Here is a 22933-nt window from a genome sequence, read left to right on the forward strand (position 1 = left end):
TTTATTTATTTATTTATTTATTTATTTATTTATTTATTTATTTATTTGACAGAGAGAGAGAGAGCAAGAGAGGGAACACAAGCAGGGGGAAGGGGAGAGGGAGAAGGAGGCTTCCCGCAGAGCAGGGAGCATAATGTGGTGCTCGATCCCAGGACCCTGGGATCATGACCCAATCTGAAGGCAGATGCTTAAGGACTGAGCTACCCAGGCGCCCCTCTTCTTCTTACTCTTGATACAAATGCTGTTATGATTTTTTTAACCTTATATTTATTTTGCTTGTTTTAGAAATTCATATAAGTGAAATAATTCAGCATGTTGTCTTTTGGGTTTCTTTTGCTCAATATTATGTCTGTGAGACTCATCTATGTTGTGATTATGTAGTTCATTCTTTTTCATTGTTCAGTAGGATTTAATTGCATGAATGTATCACCGTTTTTCTGTTCTCATGACGTCAGACCTTTGAGTTGATTCCAGTTTTTGGCTGAACAGAGCTGCTATGTATATTCTTGTACAAGCCTTTTTGTGGACATAAGTTTTGATTTCTCTCAGATAAATGCCTGGGAGTAGAAATGCTGAGTCGAAGAGTATGTGTGTGTGTGTGTGTGTTTTTTTTTTTAAGATTTTATTTATTTATTTGAGAGAGAGAGAATGAGAGACAGAGAGCATGAGAAGGAGGAAGGTCAGAGGGAGAAGCAGACTCCCTGCTGAGCAGGGAGCCCGATGCGGGACTCAATCCCGGGACTCCAGGATCATGACCTGAGCCGAAGGCAGTCGCTTAACCAACTGAGCCACCCAGGCGCCCAAGTATGTGTGTGTTTAACTTCATAAGAAACTGCCAAACCTTTTCCCAAAGTAGTTATCATTTTACATTCCTACTAGGGATGTGTAAGATTCTGGTTACCCTCCATCTTTGTCAGCATTTGGTATTTTCAGTCTTTTTAATTTTAGCCATTCTAGTGGATGTGTAGTGATATTTCATTGGGATTTTAGTTTACATATGCCTGATGATTAATGATGTGGAACACTTTTTTTATGTGCTCATTGTCCATTTGTATATTTTTCTTTGTGAAGTATCTGCTATGTGCTTGCCTATTTTAAATCATTTCCTATTATTATTATTATTTTGTTGTTGTAATTCATTATATGTTCCAAATATAAGTTCTTTGTCAACCATATGATTTGTAGATATTTTCTATAAGTCTGTGGCTTTTTCTTAATATTGTCTTTTGATGAGCACAAATTTTAAATTTTGATGAAGTCTAATTTATCAAAATTTACTTCTATGGTTATCACTTTTGGCATTCTGCCTAAGAAATCTTTGTCTACTCTCAGGTTATGAAAATATTCTTCTATGTTTCTTTGACAGACTTTATGGTTTTATTTTTATGTTGTAGTCTATGATCTATCTTAAACATTAACATGCTTGAGGTCACACTGTGTATAGAGCCTTTCAAATTGCCCCCCCAAGTATTTCATCAATCTTTTTTTTTATTATGTTATGTTAATCACCATACATTACATAATTAGTTTTTGATGTAGTGTTCCGTGATCCATTGTTTGCATATAACACCCAGTGCTCCATGCAGAATGTGCCCTCTTTAATACCCATCACCAGGCTAACCCATCCTCCCACCCCCCTCCCCTCTAGAACCCTCAGTCTGTTTTTCAGAGTCCATAGTCTCTCATGGTTCATCTCCCCTTCTGATTCCCCCCCCTTCATTCTTCCCCTCCTGCTATCTTCTTCTTCTTATTTTTTTTAACATATAATGTATTATTTGCTTCACAGGTACAGATCTGTGATTCAACAGTCTTGCACACTTCACAGCGCTCACCATAGCACATACCCTCCCCAATGTCTATCACCCAGCCACCCCATCCCTCCCATCCCCCACCACTACAGCAACCCTCAGTTTGTTTCCTGAGATTAAGAATTCCTCATATCAGTGAGGTCATATGATACATGTCTTTCTCTGATTGACTTATTTCGCCAGCATAATACCCTCTGCTTCCATCCACATCGTTGCAGATGGCAAGATTTCATTCCTTTTGATGGCTGCATAATATTCCATTATATATATATATATACACCACATCTTCTTTATCCATTCATCTGTCGATGGACATCTTGGCTCTTTCCACAGTTTGGCTATTGTGGACATTGCTGCTATAAACATCGGGGTGCACATACCCCTTTGGATCCCTACATTTGTATCTTTGGGGTAAATACCCAGTAGTGCAATTGCTGGATCATATGGTAGCTCTATTTTCAACTTTTTGAAGAACCTCCATACTGTTTTCCAGAGTGGCTGCACCAGCTTGCATTCCCACCAACAGTGGAGGAGGGTTCCCCTTTCTCCACATCCCCGCCAACATCTGTCGTTTCCTGACTTGTTAATTTTAGCCATTCTGACTGGTGTGAGGTGATATCTCATTGAGATTTTGATTTGGACTTCCCTGATGCCGAGCGATGTTGAGCACATTTTCATGTGTCTGTTGGCCATTTGGATGTCTTCTTTGGAAAAATGTCTGTTCATGTCTTCTGCCCATTTCTTGATTGGATCATTTGTTCTTTGGGTGTTGAGTTTAAGTTCTTTATAGATTTTGGATACTAGCCCTTTATCTGATATGTCATTTGCAAAGATCTTCTCCCATTCTTTTAGTTGACTTTTGGTTTTGTTGACTGTTTCTTTTGCTGTGCAAAAGCTTTTTATCTTGATGAAGTCCCAATAGTTCATTTTTGCCCTTGCTTCCCTTGCCTTTGGCGATGTTTCTAGGAAGAGGTTGCTGCAGCTGAGGTCAAAGAGGTTGCTGCCTGTGTTCTCCTTTAGGATTTTGATGGACTCCTGTCTCACATTGAGGTCTTTCAACCATTTTGAGTCTATTTTTGTGTGTGGTTAAGGAAGTGGTCCAGTTTCATTCTTCTGCATGTGGCTGTCCAGTTTTCCCAACACCATTTGTTGAAGAGACTGTCTTTTTTCCATTGGACATTCTCCTGCTTTGTCAAAGATTAGTTGACCATAGAGTTGAGGGTCCATTTCTGGGCTCTCTATTCTGTTCCATTGATCTATGTGTCTGTTTTTGTGCCAGTACCATACTGTCTTGATGATGACAGCTTTGTAATAGAGCTGGAAGTCCAGAATTGTGATGCCGCCAGCTTTGCTTTTCTTTTTCAACATTCCTCTGGCTATGAGGGATCTTTTCTGGTTCCGTACAAATTTTAGAATGATTTGTTCCATTTCTTTGAAAAAAGTGGATGGTATTTTGATGGGGATTGCATTGAATGTGGAGACTGCTCTAGGTAGCATTGACATCTTCACAATATTTGTTCTTCCAATCCATGAACATCGAACGTTTTTCCATTTCCTTGTGTCTTCCTCAATTTCTTTCATGAGTATTTTATAGTTTTCTGAGTACAGATTCTTTGCCTCTTTGGTTAGATTTATTCCTAGGTATCTTATGGTTTGGGGTGCAATTGTAAATGGGATCAACTCCTTAATTTCTCTTTCTTCTGTCTTGCTGTTGGTGTATAGGAATGCCACTGATTTCTGTGCATTGATTTTATATCCTGCCACTTTCCTGAATTCCTGTATGAGTTCTAGCAGTTTTGGGGTGGAGTCTTTGGGGTTTTCCACATAAAGTATCATATCATCTGCAAAGAGTGAGAGTTTGACTACTTCTTTGCCAATTTGGATGCCTTTGATTTCTTTTTGTTGTCTGATTGCTGTGCCTAGGACTTCTAATACTATGTTGAATGGCAGTGGTGATAGTGGACATCCCTGCCGTGTTCCTGACCTTAGGGGGAAAGCTCTCAGTGTTTCCCCATTGAGAATGATATTCACTGTGGGTTTTTCATAGATGGCTTTTATGATATTGAGATATGGACCCTCTATGCCTATACTCTGAAGAGTTTTGATCAAGAAAGGATGCTGTACTTTGTCAAATGCTTTTTCTGCATCTATTGAGAGGATCATATGGTTCTTGTTCTTTCTTTTATTAGTGTATTGTATCACATTGATTGATTTGCAGATGTTGAACCAACCTTGCAGCCCAAGGATAAATCCCACTTGGTCATAGTGAATAATCCTTTTAACGTACTGTTGGATCCTATTGGCTAGGATTTTGGTAAGAATTTTTGCATCCATGTTCATCAAGGATATTGGTCTGTAATTCTCCTTTTTGATGGGGTCTTTGTCTGGTTTGGGGATCAAGGTAATGCTGGCCTCATAAAATGAGTTTGGAAGTTTTCCTTCCATTTCTATCTTTTGGAACAGTTTCAGAAGGATAGGTATTAATTCTTCTTTAAGTGTTTGGTAGAATTCCCCTGGGAAGCCATCTGGCCCTGGGCTTTTGTTTGTTGGGAGATTTTTGATGACTGCTTCCATTTCCTTAGTGGTTATAGGTCTGTTCAGGTTTTCTATTTCTTCCTGGTTCAGTTTTGGTAGTTGATACATCTCTAGGAATGCATCCATCTCTTCCAGGTTATCTAATTTGCTGGCATAGAGTTGCTCATAATATGTTCTTATAATTGTTTGTATTTTTTTGGTGTTGGTTGTGATCTCTCCCCTTTCATTCATGATTTTGTTGATTTGGGTCATTTCTCTTTTCTTTTTGATAAGTCTGGCCAGGGGTTTATCAATCTTGTTAATTCTTTCAAGGAACCAGCTCCTAGTTTTGTTGATCTGTTCTACTGTTCTTTTGGTTTCTATTTCATTGATTTCTCCTCTGAACTTTATAATTTCTCTTCTGCTGGCTTTAGGCTTTATTTGCTGTTCTCTCTCCAGCTCCTTTAGGGGTAGGGTTAGGTTGTGTATTTGAGACCTTTCTTGTTTCTTGAGAAAGGCTTGTATTGCTGTATACTTTCCTCTTAGGACTGCCTTTGCTGCATCCCAAAGATTTTGAACAGTTGTGTTTTCATTTTCATTTGTTTCCATGAATTTTTTGAATTCTTCTTTAATTTCCTGGTTGGCCCATTCATTCTTTAGTAGGATGCTCTTTAGCCTCCATGTATTTGAGTTCTTTCCAACTTTCCTCTTGTGATTGAGTTCTAGTTTCAAAGCATTGTGGTCTGCAAATATGCAGGGAATGATCCCAATCTTTTGGTACCAGTTGAGACCTGATTTGTGACCCATGATGTGATCTATTCTGGAGAATGTTCCCTGGGCACTAGAGAAGAATGTGTATTCTGTTGCTTTGGGATGGAATGTTCTGAATATATCTGTGAAGTCCATTTGGTCCAGTCCCACCCCTTCACTTTCAATCTGGGGTATCTTTGGGTCTAAACTGAGTCTCTTGCAGACAGCATATTGATGGGTTTTGTTTTTTATCCAATCTGTTAGCCTGTGTCTTTTGATTGGGGCATTTAGTCCATTTACATTCAGGGTAACTATTGAAAGATAGGAATTTAGTGACATTGTATTGCCTGTAAGGTGACAGTTACTGTATATTGTCTGTGTTCCTTTCTGGTCTATGTTGCTTTTAGGCTCTCTCTTTGCTTAGAGGACCCCTTTCAATATTTCTTGTAGGGCTGGTTTTGTGTTTGCAAATTCCTTTAGTTTTTGTTTGTCCTGGAAGCTTTTTATCTCTCCTTCAATTTTCAATGACCGCCTAGCTGGATAGAGTATTCTTGGCTGCATATTTTTCTCATTTAGTGCTCTGAATATATCCTGCCAGTCCTTTCTGGCCTGCCAGGTCTCTGTGGATAGGTCTGTTGCCAATCTAATGTTTCTACTATTGTAGGTTGCAGATCTCTCGTCCCGAGCTGCTTTTAGGATTTTCTCTTTGTCTCTGAGACTTGTAAGTTTTACTATTAGATGTCAGAGTGTTGACCTATTTTTATTGATTTTGAGAGGGGTTCTCTGTGCCTCCTGGATTTTGATGCCTGTTTCCTTCCCCAAATTAGGGAAGTTCTCTGCTATAATTTGCTCCAATATACCTTCGGTCCCTCTCTCTCTTTCTTCTTCTTCTGGGATCCCAATTATTCTAATGTTGTTTCGTCTTATGGTATCGCTTATCTCTCAAATTCTGCCCTCGTGATCCAGTAGTTTATCTCTCTTTTTCTCAGCTTCTTTATTTTCCATCATTTGGTCTTCTATATTACTGGTTCTCTCTTCTGCCTCATTTATCCTAGCAGTTAGATCCCCCAGTTTTGATTGCACCTCATTAATAGTCTTTTTGATTTCGACTTGGTTAGATTTTAGTTCTTTTATTTCTCCAGAAAGGGTTTCTCTAATAACTTCCATGCTTTTTTCAAGCGCAGCTAGTATCTTTAAAATCATCATCTGAACTCTAGTTCCAACATTGTACTAATGTCCATATTGATTAGGTCCCTGGCAGTTGGTACTGCCTCTTGTTCTTTTTGTTGAGGTGATTTTTTCTGTCTTGTCATTTTGTCCAGAGGAGAATAGATGAATGAGAGAACAAAATGCTAACTGGGTACCAATGTCCCCAGAAAATATACTCTAAACAAAACAGAAAAGACCTGAAACTGGGGGAAAAGAAAGGGAAAGAAAGAAAAAAGAAAAAGAAAAAGATAAAAACAAACAAAAAGAGAACAATGCAAAAAAACAGAATATGATCAAATATGATCAGGCTGGTGCATAGATCAGTGCCACACACTAGATTTAGGGTGTATTTTGGCCTGTTAGAAGAAAGTGCCTCCCAAAATTTTAAAGAAAGAAAAACTTATATATGTACAAAAATAAGGGTTAATACGATGAAGGGATGGAATATGACTGTAAAGATGAAAATTATAAAAGATTTTATAAAAGGAGTTAAGATGAGAAGTTGTTTGAAGAAAAAAAGAAGAGGATTTAAAAGAAAAAAAGAAAAAAAAAGGAAAGAATGTGATCAGGCAGGAGACTAGAACAAAGCCATACACTAGAGATTTAGAGTATATTTTGATCTGTTAGAAGAGACTGTATCTCAAAATTTTGAAGAGAGAACAACATATATATATATATATATATATATATATATATATATATATATATATGCCAAAAATAAGGGTAACTACTATGAAGGGGTAGGATATGACTCTAAGAATGAAAAACAAAAAAGATTTTAAAAAAAGGGATTGATAAGATGTTGGTTGAACAAGGGAAAAAGAAAAATTAAAAAAAAAAAGTAAAAAAAAATTAACTTTGAAAGACTAAAGAATCATGGTAAAAAAGCCATGAATTCTATGTGCGGTATTCCCCTAGCGCTGGAGTTCTGCTGTTCTCATTGATTGGTAAACTTGGTCTTGGCGGTTCTTGCTGATCTTCTGGGAGAGGGGCCTGTTGCCATGGTTCCCAAATGTCTTTGCTGGAGGCGGAATTGCCCCGCCCTTGCTGGTCCGGGCTAAGTAATCTGCTCGTGTTTGCTCTCGGGAGCTTTTGTTCCCTGCAAGCTTTCCGTACAGCTTTGGAGGATGAGAGTGAAAATGGCGGCCTCCCAATCTCTGCCCCGGAGGAGGCGAGAACTTGGGGCCCCACTCCTCTGTGAGCCCCCAGAGAAAAGCAGTCAATTACTCCCATCTCCCGGGTCTCTGGCCACGCTCCGTGCTCACCCAGCCTGTGACCGAGCGTTTCTATCTCAGGCTCATGACCCCGTGTGGAGTCTCCAAACCCAGCAGATCCCTGCGGTGCGGTCCTGGCACTGCTCCTCCTGGGGAGGAAGGGGAGTCTCCCCAGATCTGCCACTTGTTGGGTCCCTGCTGGGGGAGCAGTGGCCCAACTGTGCCGCAGATCACGGTTTATGGCAACCCTGAGCTGAGAGCCTGCGCCTCGGCTCCGTCTCTGCAGCCAGCTTCCCCGCTCCGATACCTGGGAGCTCTGCTGCACTTAGGCACCCCCGGTCTTTCTGTGACCCAGAGGGTCCTGAGACCACACTGTCCCGTGAGGGTTCCACCCCATGCTTAGCCACTGGAGCGACGTCCCTCAGCAGAGCTGACTTCTAAAAGTTCCAATTTTGTGCTCCGCGGCTCTATCACTTGCCAGAAGCAGCCGACAGAAGCCCCTCCCCCGCCGTCTATCCTCCCGAATATCGCCTTGGATTCACTTCTCTGCATGTCCTACCTTCCAGAAAGTCGTCGCTTTTCTGTTCAGAGAGTTGTTCCTATTCTTTTCTTCGATCTCCTGTTGAGTTTGTAGGTGTTCAGAATGGTTTGATCCCTATCCAGCTGAATTCCTGGGACCAGACGAAATCCAGATCTCCTACTCCTCCGCCATCTTGCTCATCAATCTTTTCATATGTCACTGAAAATACTTCATGAATTCTATTAGGGGCCATATAATTTTCTGTGCTATGGGTGTGTCATAATTTATTTAACGATTTATTTTTGGACATTTAAGTTCTCTCTTTTTTCTGTTATAAATAATATTTGTAATGAAAATGGGCTTTTTTTTTTTGCATATCTATGCATTTTGGATAATCTTTTTTGGGTGTATTCCTAGAAGGGGAATTACTGGGCCCAACAGGATGGAACATCTTTAAGACTCTTAATACACGTTATATTCCCAAATTGCCTTCCGGGAAAGAATGTGACGACTTAAATCCCCTCTGGTAGCGTATGAGAATAGCTATCTCACCTTATCCTCTCATTGAGTACTAGCCCTCTGTAAATGTTTTCCTTTGACATGTTAAGGACAGTAGTTCTTGCAGTGTCAATTTGTATTTCTTTCATTATTAATGAGTTTGAACTTTTAAAAACTTCTTAAATTTTAATTCCAATATAGTTAACACAGTGTTATATTAGTTTCAGATGTATAATATAGTGATTTATCAATTCTATACATTACTCAGTGCTCATTGTGATATGTGTGCTCTTTAAATGAGTTTGGACTTTTAAAATAGATTTATTAAACTTGTTTTCCTTATTTTTGAATAGCCAATTCATATTCTATGCTCACTTACTCATGACTTATCTATAGAGCTCCTACCTTTATTTCCTATCAGTTTGTTCTAGAAATGTATATATTAAAGATAGTAGTCTAATTTTATTTTACTGTATGCTTATATTATTGACAGTGTTTGCTTGTCATTTTTGCTTATGATTTTTGATGTTGTTAGTGATTGTAGCTCAAATTTTTGTCAGTACTATAAAGATATTTGGGGATACACCAGTTTAAAAATTTTAGAGGCAGAGGAAAGGTAGTAGTAGTGAGTTAAGCATGATGGCTTTCACTGGGATGGCAGAGTAAGGACTTTTGTATTTGACATGTTCAGAGATTACTGGGTATTCATGAGTAGGTCCCATGGTTATCCTCTGCTTGTCTCCCCATGTATAAAATACAGCTAACATTATATACCTATAGATTAATACTAAAACTTTATGTGAGTTCTGGATGATAGTGTAAGATAATTAAATACAAAGCATTATGCCTATAAGCTATTTTAGCTTACATAGTATATCCTAGGTAAAGATCCATTTTCTATCTTTTCATGTATTTGTAAGAGATAAAAATGTCATAAAAATGCATGTATCATTTAACTTTTATGACAAAAGTAAATTTATTATATTTAAGATAAATAGTTCCCTAAAAGGAAAGATGTGTCATTGGAAACAGATTCAATTGCCATTGTATGTAATACCTTAGGAAAATTGAGGATGAAAGAAAAGTCTTAATTAATGAAGAGGATGAATTCTAAAGACACGCTTTGCATCAGACACAGCTCTGCTTTCTGAAATCTTACCATGAGCAGCTACTCCCATTGGTAGGTAGGTAATACCAGAATTCACTGATATTCAATACGGACTCAACTATCTTATGTATATCCAATTGCCTCCTTTAGATTATGAAATCATAGTCTCATGGAGTTGTAGACCTTGAAGACTGGAAGACTGTCTTGTCTAGTTTTATTGTTGTGAGAATGGAGGCCCAAGGAGTTTTAGTATTTTTCTCAAGAGCTAATATTTCCTAAAAACTAATGCTAGAGCCCAGATGAGACTTAAAACCTTTTGCTCCTACTCTGGAGTTTTTCCATAGATCTATACTGAGTAAAGGAAGTTAGTAAGTAAGTTTTAAAAAGCATAGCTACCTCAAAATAAAAAAAAATAAAAAAAATAAACCAGGATATTTCAAAATTTGTACTTTTTAGGCTAAGATTCATTTGTCCAAGAGCCACTTACTTTCTTGTTCTAAAGCAATGACTTTATTATGTTCTAATATAATAGGAAAGAAGCTACCAAACCCTAGCGTATGGAAAATTGTGTGTTTAAAAAGAGATGCAAAGGGTAGCCTGGCTGGTTCAGTTGGTAAGACCATGTGGCTCTTGATCTTGGGATCATGAGTTCAAGTCCCACGTTGAGTGTAGAGCCAACTTAAAAAAAAGAGGTGCAAATTATGACTTTCAGAGAGTTTGCCATTTTCTTATAGAATGGTTTCTGCTTTACAAGGCTTTCTCCTAGATGTCAGAAAGCAAAATTTTTGGAAGTATTTTCCATTTGCTACTTATGAAAAATGTATACATCTGAAAACCTCTTTTAAATTTACTTCAGAGGAAAAAATATCTGCAGCAAAGACTCTTCAGCTTATTTGTGAAAAATGAATTGTCATTTCATTTTAGAACAAGGTAAACAAAGCCATAAAATGCATTGCTCAGAACTGTCAGAGAGGCATACAGCTTTTAAATCTGAAGGAAAGCTCAATGTTGCATTTTAAACCAGTGCTTTGTTATGGCAAACTAAGTAGCTGAAATGATGAATTTAAAAAAAAAAACACAACATTCTAGTGTTACAGTGATAAACATGCTATCTACACTCTTGTTAACTACTGCAGAGCGTGACGAATGGCACTGATCCACTGACCTTTGTGGGATGAAGCCCTTCCTGTAGGCTCTGTGGAAAGCCTGTTATGATCTAGGTTTATTTTAAGTTAGATTGACTGTTGTTTGGACAAAATATAGTTCCAGTAGCTATCTAAAAAACAGACCCAACTAGATGCTATTAATTTAGTTACTTCCCCTGCAAACATATTTCATGTGCACATGAGTGTCTATGTAGACATATTGGAAGATAAGGGAGTCTGAAGCTTTTTGAGAATCTGAAAATTAATCGGGAAGTAAGATACTGAATATGGGATTTTTAAAGTACAGTCAATATATTTAACTTGGTGAGCCCAGCTTAACATAGTTGCCCATTTTTTCCTGTCATACTCTTCTACAGAGCATTAAAGTATTCTAATTAGGTTCTCCGAGAATATACTACAGTGCCAATACTGGCAGTTACTTTTCCTGGTTTATTGAATGAAGTGTCCATTGTTTGTGTTTTGAAAACTTGGGCCAGTGACTGTGCAGCTGATATAAATGAATTGGTGTAGGCTTTTTCACTGTGAGCCCATTTCAGAGGTGAATAAGCTTGGCTGTAGAGGGAGAAGATTGAGCTTCTTAGCAGGCTGCAGGGGCTGATGGCAGAGTGCTGGACATCTAGAATTCCATTTCTGGTGCCAGGTCCAGAGCTCCCTCTCTGCCCTAATGCTAAGAAAGAGTTCCATCTGTAGAAGCACTGGGCAAAGGTAAAACTTGGTGTTTTCATTGTGTCCCATTTTTCTTAATGAAAATGGAAATAGAGATGTTGTTAAATAACTGCATTGACCAAACTGTTCTCTTTTTGGGGATTTAACTCAGCAGGGAATCTATTAAAGTTTCCCCTTTCTAGGTCAAAAAGAAATATTCCAACAGTGCTCAGGAGATTTTTGAAGTACACACCACAACTCCCAAAAGAGAATTATAAAATCAGAAATAGGATCGCTTAACTAATGATTAGAGTAAAGAAATGCAGATCCTATTCTAACAAGCCTTGATATTAACTTGACATGTGTCTCTCTCAGGTCAGGAGAGTCGATGCTGCAGAATTATTTGTTGGCAATATGCTTTATGATGCTTAAAGAAAAGATCGATGTTGACTGTGTCAAGAGCAGCATCAAGGGTCTTGCTGGCATAGAGCAGTAGAGTGGAATGAGGACACATGTTCTACGGGGATAAAGATGGTCCCCTGACCAATATTGAAATAATGTGACCACTACATGGTAACTACTTTGCAGTTTTTACCCCTAAATGGAGCTTCTTGTTAAGCAAGAAAAGACAAAATATCCAAATGTGAGACTGTTTAAGAATTTACATAAAACTCCAGTAAGAAATAGAAACACAAACAAGATGATAATGATCATTCAGGGTGGTGACTGTCACCCAATTTCCTGATGATTATGTCTGTTTATGTTGGCCTTTAGATTTCTGTTCCTTGAAATTCATCAACCAGGAAAGACCACTCCATTGGATCCAACTCTAATCATTTCCAGAACATTAATCACAGACCAAGTCAATGTTTATTCACAGCAAACTGTTAATTGATATTTTCTACAGGATTATTTTTTGAGCTTTTGTATTATAATTATGTAAGTGAGATAAATAGAAATCTTTATTTGGGATGGAAAGGATGATGTGTTAGTCAACATCTCATTTGTTTTATGGTTATTTCCTTCTTTGAGTCCTTGGTGTTTTAGGTCACCATGCATATGTGGGTATGGTAAAACCAAACCCTGTACTCTGTTAAAAATCAATGAATAATCAACAGCTTAGTTTGTTCATGTTGTAATTGTTCCATTTCAGACTAATGTTTTATTTAACCAAGGTTATTATTATTTACCCTTAATGAATATGACATTGAGCAATTTGTTTAACCCTTTTAAGTCTTATCTTTTAAGATTTATAAAAAGGATGATAAAATGGGAATAGAAATATGACTTTATGAAGTCATAGTGGGTGGTAGGAGATAATATCCATGAAGTGCTAAGCACAGCACTGACACATAATAGACACCCAATAAATGAATTCTGTTGGTATTATTAATGATATAGTAAAACTGTGAGGATGTGTGTGTGTGTGTGTGTGTTTTGCCTATAAAAGCTTGTTTATTTATTTTTCATTAGGTTTGGTGCTTTAGAACAAAACCTTTTGGAATTTCTAAAAACAATGAGCAGACTTCACTAAACAAACAAACATTGGCTTTAGAACTGAAGTGGTATGGAAGCATATTATAAATATCTAGTGTGGATTATTTGAAAATGATATATTAAATGTGAGAACTTTGATTAGAAGAAGTAGAGGGTCTTGGTCTAAAACATGTGAATGGAGGTTAATTAAAGCAACTAAAACATATGATTCCATACTTGTTCTATTTTTTATGCGTTCTTAACATGGAAACCTTTGAAGGAAAGTTTCTTCTCCAGCAGAAAATACATGTAGATATTACATTTGATTTAAAAATTCTTTTTCTGGGGTGCCTGACTGGCTCAGTCCATGGAGCATGCAGCTCTTGATCTCACAGTTGAAAGTTCGAGCCCCACATTGGGTTTAGAGATTACTTAAAAGTAAAATCTTTAAAAAAAATAAAAAATCTTTTTCTAACAATGATTCTTTTAGATTTTCTCATTAGTGAGGTCTTAAACATTTCTTTTTTATTCCTAGCCTCAATGATAAACACTATTTTAAATATACTCTTTTTAGATGTGGTATATATACACAATGGAATATTACTCAGCTACCAAAAAGAATGAGATCTTGCCATTTGCAATGATGTGGATGGGGCTAGAGTATATTATGCTAAGTGAAATACATCAGTCAGAGGAAGACAAATACCATACGATTTCACTCATATGTGGAACTTAAGAAACAATACAGATGAACATATGGGGGGGGAAAGAAAGAGAAGGAAATAAAACATAAGAGACTCTTTAAGATAGAGGACAAACTGAAGGTTGATGGAAGGAGGTGGGAGGGGGAGGACTAGATGGGTGATGGGTATTAAGGAGGGCACTTGTCGTGTTGAACACTGGGTGTTGTATGTAAGTGATGAACCACTGAATTCTTAATTCTCAAAAAAAAAAAACCAAAAAACAAAATCAAAACCCAACACTTATTCCGCTTGCAAGAAGCACTTTACTGATTTATTTCTCAGCATCCCACTCCTGGTCATTAAAAATACTGACTGAAATGTTTAAAGACCTGTAAGCTTCATTCACAATTCTGTGTGAATCTACCTTGTCATAAGATTTTTATTTTTATCTACCTTAAGTTTAGTCTGCAGAGATAAGTTGCCTTACTGTGTCAAGTTTTAGTTATCATAGATGTAAATTTCCTTGACAAATAATTTAATTTATCTGCATTTTATCTCAAATATATATGCAATAAAAAAAATGAGATACTTCTCAGTGGTTTCTAACTCTTACTCTGTTAATTATATAAGAAATGAAGAACATTGTTTTCTGTTTGTTGTATGAGGAGACAGTCATAGAGCAGTGAAATAACTATTAAAAATCATTCAATGTCTGTGGTGTAGAAACTAATAAATTCTCTGGTAGGAAATAAAATGGTTCAAATGGATACAGCTACCTCTGAGCAACCTCCATGAATTCTTCCATGATGATTCACTTTATAATACTTTTTCCTCATTTTGAGTTCCTTTCACATACTAAAAATCATGGTCATTTCATATTGTTTATTTTAGTTCAAATTTTGTTTATAATTATTTAAAATTGCTTTTCATTTATGTGTGGTTTTGATCATAGATTGTGGCTGCTAGAGAGCAAGGACCATACTTTTATTATTTATTTTTAATCTCCTTTGTGTATAGGGTACAGAGATTCGTATATAATCAGGGGCCAGTGGATTTTAGCTCTGTGTTTTCCATCTTGTATTGTTTTGATTGAAAAGTTTCTGAAGTTTCTGACAAAACTCTGCTGATTGGTGGCCAGTGGAATAACCGAAGACCAAAGAGGTTTCCTGCTTGAGTCTTACACCCTGCCCTATCTGTGGGCACATACTGTGAAGAGAAGAAAACAATTTTAGGCTGAGCATTTGAAAAACTTACCATGTAAATGTTTTGCCGGTGTGTCAGAACTTAATGCTGGTTTTCCGACTTCAAATCCCACACTTTGTCTGTTTATTTACTCCTTAGAAAGCACAGACTGGGCATTTTGGATACAGGGTCAAATTTCCTCCAGCTATGGGAAAGTGTATAGAAACATTTCCTAATGTTTCCTAAACATTTCCTAATGAGGGAAGCAAATACTTCTCACCCAACTAATATGCTTTCATGTTAACCCTTACAAAGATAATTGAATGTTGAGACATTCCAATAGTGTAACTAAAAAAAAAAAAAAAAAAAAAAAAAAAAAAATCCAAAACCTTGATTTAAATCTTGCCAGTGTGGGAATGTTCTATTTCTGTTTCTGCACATAAGTATTTCAGTTTATGTTCCAGTTTATGAGCAGTCAGTTGTTGAAATATTAGTCCCAAGTCAAGGTCAAACACCTCACACGAAGAATAGCATTTCTCTAAAGTGCAGTACTTCTGTGCAGTTTAAGTGCATATTTCATGAGCAGAACTCTTTGATCTGATTCTATTATACTCACAAAACTCAGGCTCCTTTTGAAGTGATACTGATAATGCTCTCTAACAAGTATGGAGCCATCTGTGAGCCACTTCTTTACACATTGCCTTATTTGATCCTCATAATGGCTCTATTAGTTGGGTAGAAGAATTGTAATGATTATTAACATGCACATTTGAAACCAGAAATCTCAAAGCCATGGTTAAACAAGTTATTGTCCAAGGCACAAGCTGATATATAGTGGTGGGGAGAGGCATTTAACTAAGTGCTTATCATGTATTGGAATGACCAATAGGCATTAAATTTTTATATTTGACTATGTGAGATGGAGTATATAGGTAGGTTAAGAACATGAGTTCTGGGTTCAAATCTTAGTTTTATCACTTACTAATTCTATGATGTTAGGCAAATATAACCTTTCTCAGTATCAAAATCTTAGAAGTGGAGAAAACCCTATCAACTGTTTCCTAAAAAATTAAATCAGTTAAGGGATCTAGAGCCCTTAGCATATTATCTGGCATGTACAAAGAACTCAATAAATAAAACTCTTAGTATTAATCCAACTAAACCTTAAACACACACACACACACACACACACACATACACTACCAACAACAACCCTATGAATGGAACAACATTTATATATTCTTTATTTATAATCAATCTTTGGATGATCTCATCCAGTTTTATGGCTCTGAAAACTAAAATTAATTCACTGATGACTTCCAAATGTGTATCTCTAATCTGCACCTCTTCCCTGAACTTGTATATCCAACTACCAATTTGAGATCTCCTGGATGTCTAATAGCATCTAAAATGTAATATACCTTGAAGTGAGCTCATCCATATCTCCTGTACTTTTCCCTATCTCGGGTAATGGTTAACTCCATTCTTCACCAGTTGCTCAGGTCACAAATCCTGGTGTCCTTCTTGACTTCTCCTTATATTCCTTACTTCTTTCTTATACTGCACATTGGGTCTAGAAGTAAATTATATTGCTTCTACCTTCAAAATATGCCCAGAATGCTATTGCTTTCCACTGCTCCCTACTTATCACTGTATAACATATCATACATTATACAATTTTTTCTTGTTTATTGTCTGTTTCCCCTGTTAGAAGGAAAGCTTCATGAGGGCAAATAATTTTTTATTCATTTTATATACAAATTCTCTATGGTTAAGACAGTCTCCGGCATATAACAGGTACTCAGTAAGTAATCTGATGAATGAATGAAGGAATGAATGATTGAATACTTATTTAATAGATGAAGAAACTGAGCTTCACAGAAGCTTATTAACTTGCCCAAGGACAGGAGTGGGTAAGTAATGGCACCTAGGTTTATGTTGCTCTAAAGCCCACATTTATAAATACTACACATTTTGTCAGGGTTAATTTCTGGATATTGGTCATAACCTAGATGTGTCTTCATGTACATGTTAATGTGGTGATGTCTTAGTATGTCCTTGGGAAGTAAAAATTCCTTATAACAAAATCAGCCAGTGTTTTAAAATTTTTTAAAAATGCTTTTCAAGGGTAAGTGCTTCCTGGCTTCAGCATGGAGAGGGAAGGGAGGCTTGGGGGGACTGGAGGAGGGACTTTTGATCTGCCCACTTGGCTGCTCCCTTCCTGGCCAGAGTCCTCAGATTCCTGAGAGCACATCTTGCTCAGGCTGGGGAGGCATCCCTTGTCTTCCACACCCTCTTTCTCTTCTCCTCTCTGTTCCTTTCCTTTCTATCTTTGCACTTATCCCCATCTCCCTTCATACCTTTCCTTCTCTCTTGAGCTCCTTCTCTCTCCTTTTGCCCCAAACTGCTCTCCTTGTTCCTTATTTTGTGAGATTTCCCCCCCTCCCCCGCAACTCTCCCATGTATGAATGTCAGTGCCATCTCCTAGGGCACAGGATCTAAAATTCATCATACAACATGTGAACCCTGGCCCTTGAACCCCTAAAATTTCACATAGGTAAATTATCTTATACGAACGTTAAATAACCTTGGGATAGGCAAAGATTTTGTAAAGAGGATATGAATAGCAGTTATCATAAAAGCTAAGGTTGATAGACTTCATTAAAATAAGAAATTCTATTCATCAAAAACACTGAAAAGTGAAAATGCAACTCACAGACTATGAGAAGATATTTCAAAGGATTTATATCTAGCACATGTAAAAAACTCCTACAAATCAATAATAGAAAGACAATGTAATTAAAAATGGAAAAAACCTTGAACAGACACTTTGCCAAAGAGTATATTCAAATGACCATTAAGTGTATGAAAAGTTCCCAACATAATTTTTCAGCAGGGAAATATAAATTAAAACCGAAATGAGATCACACAGCACATCTCCCAGAATGACTAAAATTAAAAAGACCGTTAATACCGAGTACTGATGAGGATATGAAGTAATTGGAATTGTCATACATTGGTGGTAGGTATGTAAATAGATACAATTACTTTGAAAAGTGAAACATAAGCCTGCCCCATCTCCCAACAGTCCCATTAGTGGATCAAGAAAGATGAGATTATATGTTCACCAAAGTCATGTACAAGAATGTCCATGATAGCTATAAGGAAAGAAACCTAGGAACAGCTCCTATAACCATCAACAAGGGAATGGATAAGTAAATGTAGTGTATTTATACAGTGCAACATGGCACTGCAATAAAATGAATGGACTCCAACCCTGCACAATAGCGTGAATGAATTTCATAGACAGTTGTTGAGCAAGAGAACCCAGACACAAAAGGGTGCACACATACTTTATAATTCCCTTAAATGATGTCCCCAAACAAGCAAAACTAATCAATAGAGACAGAAGTCAGAATAGTGATGATCTCTGCTGGAGTCTGCTGACTGGGAAGGGGCACCTTCTGTGTATTGAAAATATTCTAAATCTTAATCTGAATGGTGTTACACAGGTGCACATGAATATAAGAAATTATCAATCTGTACATTTGTGATTTGTGCACTTTATGTGTGTTACACCTAAATTTTAAAATGACCTCTTCCCTCCTAGGTATTTACTACACAAAGATTTATACATAAATATTCATAGTGGTCTTAGTCATAATAATCCAAACTAGAAATTACCCAAATGTGAATCAACATTTGAGTGGATGAACAAACTGTGGTACTTCCATACAATGGACTTTACTTAGCAATAAAAAGAACTGAACAATTGAGAAATGCAACAACATGGATGAATCTCAAAATCATTACATTGAGTGAAAGAAGTTAGATGCAAAGGACTATATACTATATAATTCCATTGATATAAACTCCTAGAAAATGCAGACTAATTTATAGCAACAGAAGTAAACTGGTTGATTGGTTGTCTGGGTAGAGGGAGGGATGGACTAAAAAAGGGGTTGGGGAACCTTGGGTGGGGAAAGGAAATATTCTGTATCTTGATGGTATCAATGGTTTCCAGGTGCATACATGTCTCAGAATGCACCAGATTGTACCCTGCTCGGCAGGGAGTCTGCTTCTCCTCCTCCCTATGCCCTTTCCCCTGCTCGTTCTCTCTCAAATAAATAAAATCTTAAAAAAAAAAAAAGAATTGTTAACTACATAATTGATAAAGTTAAAAGAAAACATGGAGGTATCAGGCAGCAATTGTAGGATGCAGCTACCACCCATAGGTTTGGGGGAATAAATGGAAGAGGTTAGAATTATTAAAACTTGGAAACTCAGAGGATGGTCTTGGGGTCTGGGATCCACAGCTTTCAGAGGGAGGCCCAGGCCGGCTGGTGCAAGTGTTTCTGAGGTTAGTTTTACAAGCATCAGAGAAACTAAAAACTGGCTTCAGCTGCTACTATAGAAAGATGCTGCTAATGATGAGGTGAAGGGGCATTTCTGGGGTGACACAGGAACAGGAAGCAAACAGGAAAAAGCATATCCTTTCTCCCTCCATCAGCCTTGGAGTCTTCCTCTATCTAGCACCCCTGGTGGCAGAGCCTAGTAGTGAGCAGCTGGAAAAACCAAGATGTGGTCTGCAGATTGCAAGCTCCAGCATCGTAAGGACAGTAAAGAAGGGGGTGGGGAGCAGTTTGAGGTTGAAACTGGGTCTCCAACTATTTTGTGTTTAAGTCTTGGTTTTTGTCCCCCACTTGTCCCCCACTATGCAACCTTGGGCAAGTTACTTAACCTCTCTGAGCCTCAGCTCTACATCAGTAAAAGCAAGGTAATACTCCCTTCTAAGCTTGTAGTAGTGAGCCTTCAATAAATGGACCCTAATATTTAATTTCTTTGTTTAGGTGGCACTTGTTCTTTCCTCACACCATCCCCTAAATCACTCCCAGCATCATGACCCAATTCCTGGTTCTGGGGGTGGCTCTACTCCCAGGTGCTCCATGCCCAGCACTAGCTCCATGCCCTCCAGTCCCCTCATGAAAAGGCTCCTTATAGTTAGAGATGCAGAGAACTAAGGTGTATAAGGGTTGGATTGTGGTCCATGGGGTAGCACTTGGATTTCAGTCCTGGGCCCGGGTGGTGGTGGGGGGAGAAGAAATTAAGCAGCTGGCCTATCATTCATTTCTCTCCTGTTATGAGGAGGACACTCCTGCGAGACAAAGAAAGCAAGTGATCTGCTGTAATCTCCTTATAAACATGCTGATAATTGGCCTCCTGGTAAATAAACTAATGAGCCTGACTAGGAGGAGAATACCCATCTATGGGAATGCTTTTAGCAGGAATGATCTGGATCAGGATTGTTTATGGAAAACTAATTTAGAGTCTATGGATTGGCATGGCTCCCTGGTGGATTTCATGTGAGTCACATAATGATCTGGGTATAAAATGGAGATGATTCATAATGAAAAGTCTCCTTGCTGTGTGAGGTAACCCACAAATCTCTTTGGAGACCCTATCATTGCTTTGGGTCAGGGAGTACATGTTTGATGCAGGACAAAAGGATCTGGGGAGCCACTCTCCATGTCCTGGACCTCTCCTGACTTTGCCTGTGCCTTTAATTACAGGTATCCTTAAAATTACTAGTGAGGCTTGGTGCTGAGTAACAGAGAAACTCAAACTAACCCAGAGTGTTATTGGTGTGATTCAGCCATGCTTTTTCAGTGAACAATGTACTATTGAGACCTAAATACAGGAGGGCTCTAGAACCTCTTAAGGATGTTTATCAAACACTTTGGATTTTTAATTTACTAATATTCATGTTCTGGAATCTAATCTTATATGTTTCTCTGGCTATTGTTAACTTTCCCTTCTCTAAAGGAATAGAGGTAAAATGAGTGCTAAACTTCCTTTAGAAAATAAGGGTTCCGGGCCTAGCTCTGCCACAAATGGGCTGTGTGGTTTTGGGTGGAACTCTCGACCTCTCTGAACCTCAATTTCCTCATCTGCACAAGAGAGGGTCGGCACTCATACTACCTTCCTCACGGAGTTGCCATAAGACTCAAACAAAAGATGTAGGAAAATACTAAGCAAGCCGTATAAAAGTACAAAGTGATATTTCTTCTAGAGGTGTCATTCTTTCTGTGTTGTCTACAGCTTCATATTCAAATATAAATTCTCTACGATTTAAAGAAGCAACCCGATCTCTTCCAGTGCTTATACTAATACTTGCTTAAATGTGTAGTTAAAAATCTGAATTCTCTTACTTGTACTGATACATACAGTACAAGTGACAATTTATGTCAGTTTTCTACAAAATATTTTATTGAGGTATATTTTATATAAAGCAAAAGAAAGAGATCTTAAGTATACAGTTCAACCAATTTTGACAAATGCATACACCTGTGTAATCCATACTTATATTCAGATGTAGAACATTTCCAGCATCCCAGAAAGATCCCATGTGACCCGTTCTAGAAGATCACACTCTTCAGAAGCAGCGATTGTTCTGGTTTCTACTGGAGTATGTTTGTTTTGCCTGTTCTAGAACTTGATACTTTCTTGTGTTTGGCTTCTTTCAGTCAGCATGTTTTTGAAATTTAGCTATATATTATTATGGATATAAGTAGCACATTATTCGTTTTCTGTATAGGCTTCCATTGTATAAATATGCCTTAATTTATTTATATTCTTGTTGATGGCCATTTGAGTTGTTTCTAGTTTTTAGCTGTTAAGAATAAGGCTAAGGATGGTCTAATACGAGACTTTGTATAGACACATGTTTTTACTTCTTTTGGGCAAATACCTCAGAGTAGAATTGCTGGGTCACTGTACAGATACAGTTTGACTTTTTAAGAAACTGCCGAATAGTTTCCCAAAGTGTATAAGAATTACAGTTTTTCCATATCCTTGTTGACACTTGGTGTTGTCAGACTTTTTTCAGTACAGCCATAGGTGTATTGGTATCTTTAGGTTTTTTCCCAAGCTTCGTTGGATCCTTAAATTGTTATCTATGGAACCGCCTTGGGATATGCTCATGAAGCTATATGCAAAAATTTATGCCCATTTACATTTTCATGAGAATAGGATCTATATATTTCAGCTTCTTAAAGCAGTCCCTCATTCCCTCAAATGTTCACAATTATACAAAGAGCAGTTTCTAAAGATGTGATTTTTTTGATCAGTCTGATAGCCTAAGCCATAATTAACTAGTGGCAATCAACTATTTATATTCTTAAATCTTAAAGATTTTGTTTTACTGTAACATGCAGTTAAACATAACACAAATTCTTACTAGTTCTTAATGTCTTAAAATACCAGTTGGCCCAGATTTCTAAAATGTCCTTTTGTACACAGTCCTCTCTATAATGAAAATCATGTTCTCTGGCCCTGTGCTATTAGGAAAAGAAATTTGCATTCCTGATTTGATTAAGGAAAAATTAGTCATGGAGACTTATACAAGGAATGTCTTTTGTTCTACCTTGAACTTGAGGAAGTAGAACAGGTAAGAAATAATTGCCTATTCAGCATGCTCTGTAAGGCCCAATTTATGATTGTAACTAACCTCATCATTGCAGGTTTTTAGGAATTTGCTTCCTAGATTGTTGTTTATTTTCATGCCCATAATTTAGCAAAAGTTTTCAAAGCACTATTTGTATGTGTCTGTGATTTAAAAAGCCAGTGAGCTTCAGAAGAGATAGTTTCCTTTTTACAAACCCCTCACATTCAGTTTTAGAATTCACACTGAATGAATTCAAGAATTAAAGAAAGAATTGAGAAATGTTTGCTCATTTTCTGGGTGGTCATTTCCAATATAATTTTTTTTAAAAAAGCAGCTTCTAGCATTTATCTTGGTAAATGCCATTTGTTAGGCATTTGGGTTTGAATAAAAGTAACATAGAATTGTGTGTTGGCCGATCTACACTGCATCCAAATTGCTTGAATATTAAAATAATGGTTTACTGGGGCACCTGGGTGGCTCAGTCAGTTAAGCGTCTGCCTTCGGCTTAGGTCATGATCCCAGGGTTCTGGGATTGAGCCCCGCCATCGGGCTCCCTGCTCACTCCCTGCTTAGCGGAAAGCCTGCTTCTCCCTCTCCCACTCCCCCTGCTTGTGTTCCCTCTCTCGCTGTGGTTCTCTCTGTCAAAGAAATAAATAAAATCTTTAAAAAATAAAAAAATATAAAATAATGAATGAGATACAGGAGGATGGCACTTC

General features: G+C 37.5%; 1 protein-coding gene across 7 annotated transcripts in view; it reads left to right on the forward strand.

The window, feature by feature from the left end:
* The window catches only part of TMEM108 (transmembrane protein 108), a 647919-nt gene that overhangs the window by 18727 nt on the left and 606259 nt on the right, over positions 1 to 22933 (forward strand). The gene's annotated exons all lie outside the window — the stretch shown is intronic.

This window comes from Mirounga leonina, unplaced genomic scaffold (genome assembly GCF_011800145.1).
Source record: "Mirounga leonina isolate KUSES-001 unplaced genomic scaffold, KU_Mleo_1.0 Mir_115, whole genome shotgun sequence".
Lineage (NCBI taxonomy): Eukaryota > Metazoa > Chordata > Mammalia > Carnivora > Phocidae > Mirounga > Mirounga leonina.